The sequence below is a fragment of the Macaca nemestrina genome, chromosome 13 (assembly GCF_043159975.1).
Source record: "Macaca nemestrina isolate mMacNem1 chromosome 13, mMacNem.hap1, whole genome shotgun sequence".
Lineage (NCBI taxonomy): Eukaryota > Metazoa > Chordata > Mammalia > Primates > Cercopithecidae > Macaca > Macaca nemestrina.
Genome location: NC_092137.1, coordinates 3,936,729 through 3,951,680, shown reverse-complemented (window position 1 = coordinate 3,951,680; position 14,952 = coordinate 3,936,729). Strand labels below are relative to the sequence as shown.

The window sequence follows — 14,952 nt, the reverse complement described above, 5'->3', positions numbered from 1 at the left end:
AGGTCCCCAAAGATGATATATGAATGGCAAATAAGCATATGAAAAGATGAGCAATGTTATTAGTCACTAAGGAAATACAAAGTAAAATCACAAATGAAATGCAACTCCAAGACAAATTACTAAATAAAAATGTTATTTTAATTGCCAATGAAAACTGCTGGTGAGGCTGCAGATCACCTGAAACTTCTGTTCACTTCCGGTCACTGCACAGGTGCAAAACTGTACGTACAGCTGCCTAGCAAAAGTTTGCCAGCTTCTTACACAGTGAAAACTACATGCATGACTCGGCGAGCCCGCTCTTAGGTATTACACAGTCTTTACATCGGTGAAGAGCAGCTCTTTTTAAATATGCAAAAATTGGACCCAAGTGTCCTTCAACAGGGAAGGAATAAACTAGTCCTGGTACAACCGTAATATGGAACACTACTCGGCGGTTGACAGGAATGAGCTGTTGTGCACACAGATGGGTGAACCCCCCGTGAACCACAGTAAGTGACAGAGGCGCGTATGCTCCATAATTCCAGCCATATGACATTGTGGAAAGGGTAAAACCAGGGGACAGAAAACAGACCAATGGCTGCCAGGGCATGGGGGTGGCGTGAGAATACACAGGTGACCACAGAGAGGCCCAAGAGAATTTGGGGGTGGTGGCTGTTCCATACCTTGACTATGCTGGTAGTTATATGACTGTGTGTTCCCAAAACTCCTGGAACTGGACACCGAGATGGATGAGTTCTACTGTGTATAAAGAGTATAGCTCAATTTTTAAAAAGAAGATAAAATGGCCCAAGAAGGAAAGGGTGGCATGAAGTGGTGGGCTGGATGACTCTCCTGCATATGAGAATCATAAAACGGAATAAAATTATTACATGTATTGAAAGCACCTATGAAGGCCCTTGAAAACTCCCAGCAGAAGACAGCAACACAGGAGGAGTCGACTGTTTACAGACTTTACAGAGAGCTATGCACCTCCAGCCCTCTGCCTGGGCGCACCTCACCCACTCCTGCTGCAGCTGCCAAAAACCACAGTCCTTCTGCTCAGGCGGCAGATGACTGTGTAAGCAGCTGAGCATCTAGAACGGTGAGGGGGAAATTTTGGAAACGAGAAAGTGCAGAAAGGCTGAGATGCCCAATCTGATAGGGAAGATCCTGGCTCTCCTTAACCACAATTACACATTTGCATACATTTGCCAAAACCCCTCAAGTTCAAGCAGATGTAAATTATATCCTCATGCTGTTACAAAAAAATAAAAAATAAAAATAGCTTTCTGAAGAAAAAAAGTCCCAAGATAATACACTCTGGAGCTGGACAACCGAGGTGCTGGCTGGGGCAAGCAGAGCCTATACAAGACCAACCCAACTCCAGTCATCTCCAGAACACAGTACAGGAATTCACCAAGCACTCTGTAGCAACACCTCACCCAGCTGAAAACCACAATGCCTGGAAGCATCACCTGCCCAGAAAGCAGCCACAAGCAACAAAGAAACTCAAAGATGGGCCGGGCGCGGTGGCTCACGTCTGTAATCCCAGCACTTTGGGAGGCCGAGGTGGGCGGATCACAAGGTCAGGAGTTCGAGACCAGCCTGACCAATATGGTGAAACCCTGTCTCTACTAAAAATACAAAACAAAAACTAGCTAGGCATGGTGGTGCGTGCCTGTAATCCCAGCTACTCAGGACGCTGAGGCAGGAGAGTCACTTGAACCCAGGAAGTGGAGGTTGCAGTGAGCCGAGATCACGCCACTGCACTCCAGCCTGGGTGACAGTGAGAGACTCCGTCTCAAAAAAAAAAAAAAAAGAAAAGAAAAGAAACTCAAAGATACATCACAAGCCCACGTGTTGAAGCTCATGCACTTTGTCAATGAGGATTTCAAGAGATGGGTCTCTACTTACACATTGCAGGCACTCATACAATGTGGGCACTCACACAACACAGGCAAGCTTCGCTGTTTCCCTCCCTGCTGCAGAACAGATGTCATGTGTCAGAAAGGGGTGAGGGAAGCTGCTAGAAGCACACCAATAGCAACTGTGGGGATTCCAGGGAGAAGAGAGACCGAAACACTGCAGAAAGCACAACAGGCTGGAGCCATTTAGAACACGACAAAACCCCAGATGCCAGCCGTCCTTGAAAGCATCAAACAGTGCAGCAAAGGGAGTCAAGAAGTGCAAAATCATGACCGATTCATCAGGGAACAGGGCTTTACAAATGAACTGAAGGTCAGGCATGGTGGCTCGCACTTGTAAACTCAGCACTTTGGGAGGCCAAGGCAGGAGGATCACTTGAGCCCAGGAGTTCAAGACCAGCCTGGGCAACGCGGCAAGACCTAATCCCTACAAAAAAAAAACAATAACAACAACAAATTTGCCAGGCATGGTGTCACAGGCTGGTAGTACCAGCTACCGGGGAGTCTGAGGGTGCAGTACAACCCGCACTCCAGCCTGGTTGACAGAGCAAGACCCTGTCTCAAAAACTAAAAATGAAGTAATTGTAGATTAATCACAGGGACATCAGATACATGAAAATTTCACTTTTGCAAAACATCGTTGCTTAAAAATGAGGCAAGGGAGGCATTGTCGCATTTGCATTTTATCGCGCTGTTCTCACTAAAACCATTCAATTTGGCATGCAGCATCATCCGAAGCATGTGGTAAACAATTTGTAAGTCCTAATCACCACCTCTAAAATTAAACACTAAAAACGTATTTGCAAAAACCTAATTACTTCTTTTAAAATGTCACAAAATACTCTCCGAAACATTTCACAGAAGCACTAGACTGGAAATACAGGCACAAGGTGACACATTATTTGTTGCTGTTTTTTCAAGGGTCACTGCAGCGGATGCGAGGCAGCACTAATAAAGCCCTTCTTTTGACTTTGCTTCATTTACCACTGAAGAAATAGATTCTCCAGAAACATCCACCTCAGTCACACGACTCAGTATGGCGATGAGAGAATGAAGTTGCTGGGTGTTTCCTCCTATCGACTGTCAATCCTATCCATTGTCAATTACACTCTGAGCCTTTCTCCACCACGAGGGGTCGGACTCATCAACCTGGCAGGTTTTCCCGGGTGCCAGCTGGGAGCAGCTGCTGGATTCGAATAGCACCTCTCTCCGTGGTTCGCCCTACATTACCTGGACCGTTCATGCTGTTTCTGAATTAACTGTCTGAAACTTCCACTTTCTCTTGACCACACTGCCTTCTAGAGACTGCACAGAGGGTGTAAAAGGTGTCAGTTGTCATTGGCCCTGCACATGATTCTTGTGGCTGAGGGAAGGCAACATTTCACTTAGGTGAGGATATCTGGCAATTTTCTTGATTTCCAGTTATCCAGGTTATCAATAAAGGAAAAACAGAAGGTAATTCCACATACATCAATGTTCACATTCATCTCCTACTTTAGTTTATATTTCTAAGGTATAAGTAAAAAATCTAGTCTTGACAAAATAGCTCTAGAAAGGAAATGTCACCAATAATTCAATAGAAGGTGCACTTTTTCTCAATCTGCATTACCACGGTTTAGGAGGCCAGAATGGGGGTAAGAGCTGGTCACAGTAAAATGTTCACTGTAAAGACTTCCTTTGTTACTAGCGCAGCACAGGTGGAAGTACTCTGAAATTATGTGAAGACCATGTCTGTTATAACAACTAATCACTCTTCCTTATACATCATGCATGCATTCAACAGAGAATTCATTTCCTTTTCTATAGTATAAAGGAAATGAGATCTTTTTAAATCAAAGTAAGCACTTTTGATTATCAAAATTATTTATTGGTAAGATGATAAGATTTCAGTAAATATTGATGATAATGTAATAACTAGAAAAATCAAGCATAAGCATGACAAGAAAATGTTTCTAAAAAACATTTGAGAAGGAGGACTACTAGGTCCTTCCTTTATGAATTGACTGGCATCTTTAAAGTGGAGCTCTTCAGAATCAGAAACCAGGAAATTAAAAGCAGGAAATGAAATAATGGGCAAGGCATGAGGTGGAATAGAAGATAGTTCTTCAACACATTAGGCACAAAGGAAGAACAAAGGAAAATAGACCTCTTTTCTAAAAATAGAGGAAAATTTCCACTGTAGAGGCTGAAAACTAAAGAGATCCAGATCCTCGTTTTAAATTTCCTGCAAATGTCAACTATCAGCCAATCACCAATTACCTTTTGAGCACCTACCCTATGACCAGGGCTCTGCAGGTCAGCATCACCGGCTACCAGGGAAATACAAGGTGTGGTCTCTGCACTCAGAGAACTTGCAGCCATACTGAGGGAATAATGAATAAATTTTAAACACATACCTCCAATTATGTTAATACAGACTAAGTTTTTCAGGATTTCAGAAGCTACCAAAGTTTGGAGTGGTCCGGATAGTTTCACAGAAGAGATCAGACTTAGGTGGGGACAATAAAGGTTTCAAACAGAGCAGTGACACAATTAAAGAGGCAATCATGGAAGAGTCACCTGCATGCAAGGGTACATGGAGTCAGAAGAGTGTGAAGCCGGGGCTGACCTGCACCAGCCAGTGCTGAGGCCATGAGAAGGGAGAGGAAGGATGTGGTGCACTGGAAGGAGGAACCTGCGGAATGGCTGGCTGGAAACAGGTGTGCAGTGACGGGAGGCACTGAATATCAGGCTCAGGCCTCCAGGGCTTGAGAAGCTGAGAAAACAAGGAAGTGATTTATGGAGAAGAGTACGATGGTGTCTGCTGGCTTAGCACACTGGACTTGAGATGAAGCAGCATCTTGAAATGGAAATGCAGAGGCACATAAAGTCCTAAGGTCAGACTGCATGCTGTAGAAGCTCTGCAAAAATCAAAGGCAGCAGAGGTTTCAATGAAGACGGACTGAAATAGCATTTGGAAACAGAAGTGGGACAGACAAGACAACTGAGATTATGTTCAGAGTCTTCAGGGTAAACCCACCTACAAAGTGAAGCTGTGAGGAGAACCCACGAAGACAGGACGCGAGGTCTGTGCTTAGGACTGGAGCCAAGATGGAGAAGCCAGCACTGAGATGTGAACAAGGGTGTGTCACGCTGAGGAATGGAGGAGTTTGAGTCCAACAGATGGACAAGCAGTGTACAAAAACAAACAAATAAAAAAACCCAGAGGTTACAAGGATAGAGTAAGTAATGAAATCATCACTGAATTCAACCATTAAAGGTGAAAGGTTATGAGAAAGAAAGGCAACACGAGATATCGGGAGTAGAGCCACATCTCAAGGGGCTGATGAGAAAATAGGAAGAAAGTAAAATTATTATATATCAATTATTGGCATGGAAAAGCAACTGAAAGAAATCTTCACATGGAACTAGTCACAAAACAAATGACAGTAACTACTTTAGGTCAATACATGAATATAGGCGGGGGTACAAGGTGGTAGGTACATATGCTGGAAAGGCCAGGAACAGCTTTTCAAAGTGGATGACACCTCTGCTTTCCGGTGAGTAGAACCAAAGTCCCAAGAGAGAAGGGAAGACTCATGACACTAACAAGGCAGCGTAGACACAGGCCCAGGGACCCTTGAGAGTTGAGGAACGAAGACATTTGAGAGGAAAATGGAGATGGGTCATTTAGGAAAGAAGGGTCTAACAGTCCGTGCTCCCCCAAAATGTATGTGTTGAAATCTTAACCCCTCAAGTGATGATATTAGGAGGCTGGACCTTTGGAAGGTGATCAGATCATGGAGGGGGGCTCAGTCCCTTCTAGAAGAGACTCCAGAGAGCCGGTTTGCCCCTTCCACCACATAAGGACACAGGAAGAAGCCATCATCTATTAGCCAGGAAACAAGCCCTCCCCAGACAGAGCCTGCCAGCACCCTGACCCCGGACTTCCCAGCCTCCCAAACTGGAGGGAATACATTTCTGTGGTTTATAAGCCTCCGACTCTATGGTATTCTGCTATGGCAACCTAAATGGGCAAAACGAAGGGAACTTGTTTACCTCTGGGGCTCAAAGAAGCCATCTAACTTAAAGGTTAACCACACCTGGAACGCTCAGCAAGAGGCCGTGTCAACGTCCTTCCAAGGCTGAAACAGTCCAACCTACGCTGTTTGCATTTAAAGGTGCAGTATCTGACTTTCACCCCAGAGTTCAGGAAAACTGCCAGCAGGCATTGAAGGACCACCTTTATTTACTTCTAGCAACACTGGGATTGGTTAAAGAGAGATGAAAGGGATGGCATGGCAGCAGTTTATTTGGAAAGAGTGGGAAAGGGCCATCCTAGAACACACAGATTAAGATCCAGGCTACATCATCGCATTCAAACTATGCAACCGAAGTGTCTTGAACAGCATCAAGGGCTTGAGGACTAAACATGACTTTCCATGAAGGACAAACCACACTCACTTCATCTCCACACAGGAAAAACAAATGACATCTTTCCTGGGGAGTTCTTCTGAGTTGATCTCACATAGCATTTCCATCAAGAACTTAGGAACATGACGCTGGGGGGACACTGAGGTAGGAAAAGCTCAGCTGAAGCCCAAGAGTTCCTGCCTCCCCTTCCAGGAAGGGTTGACAAGGACAGCTGGACCTCAAAGTGGGCTACACCCAGTAGTGTCCCGTCGGCCCAGGGCTGGGCGCCCGGGAGTCCTGAGGGAGGCACGGATATCTGGAGAACCGTGATGAGAAAAGGAGACGCACTGAGCGGAGCTGGGTCAGCACGCACACTGCAGGCAAAGGGAGGCAGCTCCGCCTCAGAGGAGTCGTGAGCTCCCACTGCAGAAGCCAAGGAGCAGTTAACAGGGAGCCCGCAAGCTCCGGCTGTGTGCTGGGCTCCGGGCCAGGAGGCACCCAGGCCAAGACTCTGAGGCTAAGTGGACACAGCTTTCCACAGGGATTTGATCCCTTTTGTCCTAAACATATAAATACAGCTGTCATTTTTCTACTGTTGTGACACAGTTTTAGAGATGTTTTTCTTCTTAATTTCTGATTCATAAACATTAAGAACTGTGTTCGACTTCTAATATTTTCTCTTGTCATTTCTCAAACAATGACAACAGTTAATGATGACTGAGTTCTCCTTTGTGCCCGGCACTCACCACGGATTCATCTTATGCACCCCTCCCAGTAGCCCTTCAGGGTGCTGTCACCCTTGCAGAAGATTGAGAAAGCCATGGCCTGGGACAGGTTATGTACTTAGGTCACACAGCCAAGGAGCAGCACAGACCTGCTCTCGCCCTGCTCTGCAATACCTCTGTCCACAACCTGGTACTCTAGGATATCAGCAGGAGCTTGAGGAACTCCTCCTTCAATGAGTCCTATTGGGATGCAAGACCGTTGCTGAAAGTGAACTGTTTTTGTTCTGTGAACGTAAATGCTATCACCACTATCCTCATCTCATGCACAACTTCCCAAAAGGTGGTCATGCATTCCTGGGGTTCTGTAGAACCTTCCAGGGATCAGTGAGGTCGAAACTATGCTCATGATAGTACTAAGAGTCATTTGTCTCTTTCCCTGTGTGGCATTTGCATTGATGCTACAAAAACAATGGCAGGTAAAGCTATGGGCGCCTGAGGACTAATCAAAGCCCCTGCTCCCAGCCGTACTCACTGCCACCAAGTCACTCACTTCAACACACTTGCAGCGTTTGAGAAAATGCCAATGTCACCTCAAATGTCCTTCATGAAGGAATGAAAATTATGAATGTTATTCAACACTGACCTTGAGCACATGACCTTTGTAATATCCCGTGTAAGGAAATGAGAAGAACTCATGAAGCACTTCTGGTATGCACTGAAGCCAACAATTATCTCAAGAAAAAGCACTTATGTGATTGTGCACATTGCAAGCTGAACTAGACACTTGTTTCATGGAACTACTTCACTTGAAAGAACAAGTAACCTACAAACTATAGTTACTAATTCTTGGGTGGTTGGCAGGCATTTTCTCAGAATGAGGCTGTTATGTTTACAAAAGCAACTGAGAGTATTTGGGTTGAGCAATCAAATTTGAGCATTCAAAAAACTTCAAATTTTCAAAACATGCATGTGTGTTTGACAGTGTCCCAATACTAAAAGTCTTTTCTAAAGATGTTGATGAAAATATTAATGCATGTGATTTTAATATTGTATAATTAAATGTGTCATACATTTGCATAACTCATTGAACATTTGCATAACTCAATGAACCAATATTTTCCAAATGACCAAAGCATCATGTTGCAAAATACTACATGGGTAAAAATGCATTCAAAGTACAGACTATAATAATAGATTTTAATGTAACAGGGAATAAAAAGTTCATTGATACGGGTTCTGATTCCACATTGTAACTAACCTTTAAGAAACTATCACTTGTCAAGTTTTGGTGTGGTACCAAATAATATCCACAATTATCAACAAAGTCTATGAAAATATTCCTCTCTTTTTCAAGTATATGTTTACATGAGATTTTTATATATCACAAGCAAAAATAGAAAGATTACATTAAAAATATGCTTCAAGCCCCCTTGCCCATGACCTGGCCTCTACCCCCACATCCACCACCTTTCTGCACAGCCTCTTATCTCTGAGGAGAGCAGCAGTCTAGATGCAGTGACCTGGTCTACACCTTGCTGCGTCTCACTGTGTCTGAACTCGGCACAGAGTGTGGCATGCCTGATAGGCACTGGATGCCTGCTATTTGGAATTCATTTAAAGCATTTCTATTGTAAGAGAGAAATGACTGAATATTTTTAAATTATAGTATTGATATTAGCAAAGAGATGCTTCCATTTCCCCTCCACTCATACAAAAGCACTGGAGAGGAAGAATTTCCAGTGGTGTTTCTGGCTCAGAATTGTAAGATCCCACAGACTCAGTCCGTTCTGCTGACGGACGGCGGGACAGGAGCCAGCCCCTCTGCACAGGCGCATTTGTCAGCTGCAGGTGCACGGAGTATGTGACACATATTTGGACAGCAGTGACAAGGTCATGTGGCAAGAACGCTGCACAGGCTTCAGGTGCAGAAGGCGGCACCGAAGGACGTTTAGGAGCATTTTCGCCCATCCCAACTATGCAGACGGCTTGTTAAGTTCACATGCAATCTGTGCCTACAATAGTTACCAATTTGTGAAATGTATTCTTAAGTGTAAGTCAAGGTGTAAATTTGTGTTTGGGTATTCTACAACTTTTTTTAAGGCCTGTCTTTTTCTGCTTATTCTATTTACAAGCAGAAAATGTGAGTTTGTATTTATGGAACTCTTTTTTGCAACGCCATGGATGCCCCTCCTTCAAAGATCAATGAAGACAAATCCTGAAGATGAACAAACAAGAAACAAATGCCTTGCCATGAACGGAAATTATATGGCCTTATGGATGGAATCTCCACGCAATCTGAACAGTGAATCTCAGTTCAGAATCACAAATCCCAACTGCTTCTCACACTGGCTTTCTCTTGGGGAAAAGCTGCCAGGTTCCCTGAAGATATGAAGAAAAAAGGCCCCTGAACAATCTCATTTGTCAATTCAAAGTGCCTGTGGACTTTCAAGCCCCTTTCCTCTTCACGTTTGATTTTCTTTCCTTAAATTACTCATCGGAGAAGACACATTTTTCTCCAAAATATGGCTGTCAATTTAGGGTGACCAAGTAATAAATTCCCCTAAAAGTACCTTCACAGAGTGTGGTGTAGGCAACCAATAAGGATTTCTCTTTAAGCCTTCCCAGAAATGAAAATTTGAAATGTTACTTTTTGTGTCCAAAATTTATATTTACAACCATGTCTAAGTTTCCATAACCTAAACTCCAGCTTGTTTGGTATCTTGCAGAAACATCATAAATTGACTATATGTACAATTATAATTTGAAATAATTCATATATTTTAAAAGTTACAGATAGCATCTCTGTAACTCATGGGGAAAACCAAGTAAATACAATAACATGCTTTCTTTTTGTGACTACAATAGCTTGTGCATTATGTGGCCATATTTTAATAAACACCCACCAACCTGAGGCCAACAGAAGTGGGACAAGGGGCCACTCGTGGAGAAAAGAAATGGAATCTGAAGCTCCAGACGCCAGGGACTGGATGCACAGCTCAGAGGAGACCATCCAGCTGAACTAGCAGGGACTGTTTCTGTTTTCTTCAGGGCCTATTCCTGCTGCTTAGGCATTACAAGGCAGGCATCAAGTTCTAGGAACTACTTTAATGTCCTCTCACCCCATGGGAGATACCTACACTGACACTTTTAATTAAGAGTTTGCTCACAGCAAAATCCCATCGCTGTTCTTTGTCTAGGTCATAGCAGATGTCCCAAAGTAAGAATTTTGTCTATCTGCTTAAAAACAATTTTCTTTAACAGATAATATTGTGGATAACTGGTGAATTTTTTAAAAAATGAACTAATAAATGAATGACCAAACAAAGGCTATGAGGAATTGGGTGCTTCCTGAACACCCACTCCATCTCATCTCCTTTCCTTTTCACTGTCAAGGTCAAAAATAAGTTAGAACATATCAGAGGGGCAGAGAATGCCCTGAGGCGGTGTGTCATGAGAGCACTGCCTGGATCCCGCAGTCTGTCCAGAGGGCAGCTTGGAGGGGAAGACATTCTGCCAGTGGGAGGGGAGGAAGGGCGCTGGCCCAGCCTTGGCATGACGCCCAGGCCACTGCAAACACCACAGTGCTGGAGAGGCCCCCAGGAGAGCTGGGAAGCAAATCCAAGCCCACTGGGGAGAGGGAAAGAGGATGAGAATTTGAGTCCTCAGCCGAGCAACCAGGAAGAAAGTAGGGAAGCTTCCGAGATGGAAGGCAAGGTGGCGAAAACTGACCTGCATCCGCTGGTCTTTGTTCGCTTGCTCCCTCTCCAGGCTAGACTGGAACCATTTCATTTCTTTCTTCAGGACCCAAGTTGTGATTTCTAAAATTGTCATGAATACAACGAAAGTGTTTCCATGGAGCCCACCATATGAAAAGGCAGACTGGTTCATCCATGACTGTCCCTTACAAAACGCCAATGCAATACCTTGTGTTTTATTAATGAAGAGCATTGCCCAGAGCATCTTTTCTGTTTTTAAGTGAAAATCTTTCTTCTATTATTTGAGTCCAAATGAATCTCCTATGTAGAGAGGGATAGAGGGATCCAAGTTTTCTACTTCTAGAACAACATAATTTTTTTTTTGAGATGGAGTCTCGCTCTGTCACCCAGGCTGGAGTGCAGTGGTGCGATCTCGGCTCACTGCAAGCTCCGCCTCCTGGGTTCATGCCATTCTCCTGCCTCAGCCTCCTGAGTAGCTGGAACTACAGGCACCCATCACCACGCCTAATTTTTTTTTATATTTTTAGTAGAGACGGAGTTTCACAGTGTTAGCCAGGATGGTCTCGATCTCCTTACCTCGTGATCCACTCGCCTGGGCCTCCCAAAGTGCTGGGATTATGGGCGTGAGTCACCGCGCCCGGCCTAGAACCACATAATTTTCTAAAAGTTTCATTGCTTAATATTTCACCACAACCCCACTGAGTATTACTGATGACCTTACACTTCATTTTTGAGACTCCAATGTTGATCACTATTGACCTTGTCTCTTAAAGAAGCAATAAAAGACTTAGCTGTGGTGATGGAGTGGTATCAACATAATAAAGAGAAAAAACAGTAAAGATACTGGGCAGGCAATGAATTTTAAAAATCTATTAATGAATCAATGCCATTTTCATTTTGTCACAAAAATCCTGAGTCAGAGACAAGGCTGGATCCTGATTTTATTGGCATTTCTGGCAATGTTAATTAAATGAAAACCCTCCGCTGGTTGACTGAGAAAGCACACAAGGAAAGGAGATGCCTGTTAGGGATTTGTGGATGCACATCACTTCGGTAAGACGCTGAAACAGTGTTTTCATCAGTAGCTGCAGGCGATGGAAAATGGCTGATGTTCTGAGCTTAGCGTGTCTTAAGCATGTTAAATCATTTAAATATTGTTTATGTCAATCAATATAAACCACTACTTTGATCATTTAAAGAGGCCGCACTATTTTATCACTTGTCTAATAGCTAATAGCACATCAACTACTCACTTTTTTCACCTGATCTCATCTGGGGCATTCTGGGTAAACCCTGGCAGAAGGCGCACAGTTGCTCAGCTTCCGCAGAGCACCCGAAGCACGAGGAGACTCCTTGGGAAGACCTGTCTCCTTCAAGACCCTTCGTCAGTCTGGTGGATTTCAATCCTCAATGAATTTCTAAGCACACTATGATTTGGGGTGCAGTCATAAAGACAAGAAGATTAAAAAGCAAAATAGACATGATTCTCTTTTTGTTGTAGGAAAACAAGCACACAGCAGCACATAGCGTTAATCGATCATAGATAACTCCTGTTCTATAACTACTGTTCTAAAGTTACCCACTGTGTTCTATTTTCTTATGTTCTTGTCATTCTGACTCCACCCAAAGTCAAAAATTTCCTAGTTTTCAACAACATGAAATATCAAAGCCTAAAAGCTACAAGAGGATCAAATCTCTCTTTCTTTAATCCTATAAGGCCCAGGCTTAGTTAGTTAAGAAATTTTGAGCAGTGAGTACCCCTGGACAGGGAGGGAGGAGACATATAAGCAGAGGATGTGCTCCATACATAAAGAAATGAGCATTTAATAGGAAAAGAATTAACCATCCAATGGAGAGTTGTTGAAAACTTGAATGCAAACACAAAATCACTTGGGGGATAATTGGAAAAAGGCAAAGTATTTGGAAATGACATGATTATAATAGCATGCTTCCTGAAGGCTGAGAGCATTAAGAGATGACCAGAATGGGTAATTGCTTCTTGAAAGAGGTGACTCACAGAACAATTAGAGGCATGGCATTAGAAAAAGAATGAAGGATCAAGTCATAAATATAAATAAATACAGTATAAAGTTGAGCAATGATGAGAATTGGTACTATTTACTGTAAGCCATTTCTTCAAGAGAAGCATAGGAGCCAGTCCTCAGTTCAAAGGAAGTCTGGAAATCAGGGCAGGAAAAGGGTCTCTGGATTCCACATGGAGTTTTGTGTGGTGCTTGGCAGTTTTTCACTCTTGTTTCTCCAATAGGCTAAAATATAAATGTTTCAAGGGCAGACAAAACCCACTATTTTTCTATCACATTGAAAACAATTTGGCCAGGCAGAGTGGCTCACGTCTGTAATCCCAGCACTTTGGGAGGCCGAGGTGGGTGGATCACTTGAGGTCAGGAGTTCGAGATCAACCTGGCCAACATGGTGAAACCCTCTCTACTAAAACTACGAAAAAAAAAAAAAAAGTTAGCTGTGTGTGGTGGCACGCGTACCATGCCTGTAATCCCAGCTACTCAGTTAGCTGAAGCATGAGATCTTTTGAACGTGGGAAGCAGAGCTTGCAGGTGACAGAGGAAGACCCTGTCTCAGAAAAAGAAAGAGAGAGAGAAGAGGGTTGGGGGGAGGAAGGGAGGAAGGCAGGGAGGGAGGAAGGGAGGGAAGGAAGAGAGGAAAAGAAGGAAGGGAGGGAAACAGAAGAAAGGAAGAAAAACATTTAACAAAGGATGTTAACAGGCTTTGAATGTTGCCTCCAATATGCATTTAAAAGGACTTTGCTTTGATATGATCATGCATAACACTGTCATGAAACTTACAAAGTACTCCTTTAAAAGGTGATAGACCATTTCACAAATCGATGACTATAAATACTAAAAATCTTAGGTACTTTTTTTTAACTAATAGCACATTTATTGTTGATCAAAATTATACTTGATTTTTGAAGCCTTTGGGAAAAAAAAAGGTCACAATTATCTTCTCATACACGTTGCACCTGGAACTTGTCACTACAGCATCCTGTCGTGCTGCTTGGCCGTCGGAAGTGACCGAGATGTTCATATTACAATCTATGATGCAAAAACACAAAATGAAAACAGCAAACTGCACACCCGGTGTATTCTGAATGCTCTTTGTTGCTGTCATATTTCAGAAAGTTACTATGTGCCCAATACAGGATGGAAGTAGAATAGTTCAACACCTAGATTCATGATTTAAAATTGTAGTTTACATTTTAAAATCTATTAGTGGATAAAATATTCAGTCTGTTTACTTTTCTTCTCTTAAATCTATTTCTCATTAGCGTCAAAAAAAATAGCCAATGAGAAATCAAATTGAACATTTGTTGCTGAAGAAAAACTGAAATTTCCTTTTTAAATTCTGATTTGAGATCAAATACTCAGAGCAGATGACATCCAGGAAGCCACACTTGCAACACAGCTCTGGGAAAATTCCTCATAAGTCCATGATGCCTGTTGCTTTGTTGTTGCTGTTTTTAAAGTGATGGCAGCTCTGCTCAAAAACGTTTAAATCGATTTCAAATAAATAAAATCAACATTCTGAAGTAGACTGAGAAAAAAGCCTAAAATGTTGAAAATATCCTCAATACTGATTCATAGTATTTCTTAAAATAGAATTTTCTATTATTTGACAAGTTCTGACCTTCTTAATACTCTACACAAAAAGGAAACTTAAAATGGAGAACAGTCCTGAAGAACATGCACAAAAGTGAGAACAGACTCTGAGCAGAGGAATTCAGGGTTTTCACTTTCTAATTTTTTTCTTATCTGCATTTTCTAATAAGTCTACAACCAACACAAACTGTTTACAGTTTAACAAAGTATTAAGTTTTAAACTAGTGTGAGGTATCAGAGGAGAAAATTTCATTTAAAAATATAATTAATAGGCTGGGCACGGTGGCTCATGCCTGTAATCCCAGCACTTTGGGAGGCCGAGGCGGGCAGATCATGAGCTCAGGAGATCGAGACCATCCTGGCTAACATGGTGAAACCCCGTCTCTACTAAAAATACTAAAAATTAGCCAGCGTAGTGGTGGGCACCTGTAGTCCCAGCTACTTTGGAGGCTGAGGCAGGAGAATCGCTTGAACCCGGGAGGCGGAGCTTGCAGTGAGCCGAGATAGTGCCACTGCACTCCAGCCTGGGTGACAGAGAGAGATTCCATTTCAAAAATAAATAAATAAAATATATATATAT

At 42.9% G+C, this 14,952-nt stretch overlaps 1 protein-coding gene across 8 annotated transcripts in view; it reads right to left on the bottom strand.

Annotated features, from left to right (window-relative positions):
- LOC105470445 (doublecortin domain containing 2C) overlaps positions 1 to 14,952 on the bottom strand; it is a 142,438-nt gene that overhangs the window by 40,975 nt on the left and 86,511 nt on the right. For 3 of the 8 annotated variants that reach the window (XR_011611414.1, XR_011611412.1, XR_011611415.1), the window contains 2 exons: positions 11,991 to 13,808; positions 10,751 to 10,839 (listed from right to left, as the gene is read on the bottom strand). The exons of 3 other annotated variants lie outside the window; for them this stretch is intronic. The gene's annotated coding sequence lies outside the window, so the exon portion shown is untranslated. Of the gene's footprint in view, positions 1 to 10,750; positions 10,840 to 11,990; positions 13,809 to 14,798; positions 14,897 to 14,952 lie in introns of all 8 variants that reach the window. 2 more of the 8 variants (XR_011611411.1, XR_011611413.1) reach the window with 1 other exon arrangement.